The sequence below is a fragment of the Rhinopithecus bieti genome, unplaced genomic scaffold, assembly GCF_001698545.2.
Source record: "Rhinopithecus bieti isolate Rb0 unplaced genomic scaffold, ASM169854v2 repeat_19993, whole genome shotgun sequence".
Taxonomy (NCBI): domain Eukaryota; kingdom Metazoa; phylum Chordata; class Mammalia; order Primates; family Cercopithecidae; genus Rhinopithecus; species Rhinopithecus bieti.
This window is the reverse complement of record NW_016906006.1, coordinates 1-1,302: the sequence shown is the minus strand read 5'-3', so window position 1 is coordinate 1,302 and position 1,302 is coordinate 1. Positions and strand designations below refer to the sequence as shown.

Sequence of the window (1,302 nt, the reverse complement as noted above, 5' to 3'; positions counted from 1 at the left end):
TTACAGTGAATTATAATGTTTCTGAAAACAATAAGCAGAAAAGATGATTAGTACATGTTAGCATAAAATGAAATGAAATGTGAAAGTGGCTGATATCTGGGTGCCTAAGGACCTTGTCTCACAGAGTTCTCGAAGTCAGCAGCCAGTCTCAGGGCCTGCTCATAGTACTCCAGGGCTTCATTCATATTTCCTTTCAATTTGTAGACAAACCCAAGGAGGCTCAAGCTTTCCAGATCTAATGAATTTCTCTGAAGTTTCCTTAAAACCAATTTCTTCAAAGAATTGATACTTTTATCCCTTATGAATGATGCCTGTTCTATTTTATGGCTTTTAAATAATGGATAATTGCATTGATTTCTGATTTCTTTTGAAATTCCTGAAACCGAGCATACTGCAAATGTATGTCTTGCATTGTTTCTTCTACCACTGGTTTCATGCATAACAGTTTTGAAAAGTTTCTTCAGCTTTTCTGTGATTGCCTGCTTCTATATACATTCTTGCCAGGTCTAGATGAGCCACCTCAAATGTGGGCTTTTTTTCCACTGCAGATTCAAAATGAAATATGGCTGATCTTATCATTTTGTCTATCTTTTCTCTATTCTGCCCTCTAGGCTGCCCTTTTGTAGCCTCCTTGATTTGAATCATTTGTGCCTTATAGCAAAGCCCTATCTGGTGATGCAGTAAGACAGAAGTGGGTGTTTCCTGCAAGGCCTTTTTTAATAACTCAAGAGCTTTATCCACAGAGCCTTTTCTTCGGTAAAACTTGGCTGCATATCGAAAGACGTAGGTCTGTGAGGACATGTTGGCCAGAGCTTCTTCAAGGTACTTTTCTCCTTCAGCTTCCTGTCCATTATCCTGAAGCTTCAGGGCAAGGAGAACCTTAATATATCCATTGTCTGGATTTAGCCTGACAGCTTGCCTTAGGGGAAGCAAAGAAAACTGCCTGTAACCCTTTGTGGCTACTTTAAAGCCGTCCAGGCGATAGGCAGAGATCGCATACCCAGCGCTGAATTCAGGGTTTTCAGGGTCCACTTCAAGCGCCTTTTCAAAGCAGGCCTTGGCCCGTTCATAATTCTTTCCTCCACACTTCAGCAAGGCCCATCCTTCTTCACAGTCTATTTCCGGACACTCCATTCTATAGCGGAAAGGATTTGAAGGCTTCTTGCAAATGTTCTCCACCTTGTCCAGGTAAGCCTGGGCTTCTGCCAGTCTGCCCATGTGGTAATACACCCAGGCAAAGTTGCTCCAAGTCACCAGACTCCTCACACTTGCTTGGTAGGCATGTTCTTTCTGCATTAAGTC

General features: G+C 42.2%; 1 pseudogene across 1 annotated transcript; it reads right to left on the bottom strand.

Moving 5' to 3' along the window:
* Positions 1-6: 6 nt before the first annotated feature.
* On the bottom strand, positions 7-1,299 carry LOC108526128 (interferon-induced protein with tetratricopeptide repeats 1-like; annotated as a pseudogene). Its single transcript, XR_001884422.1, has one exon. The product of XR_001884422.1 is annotated as an interferon-induced protein with tetratricopeptide repeats 1-like (transcript).
* Between the last annotated feature and the right edge of the window lie 3 nt (positions 1,300-1,302).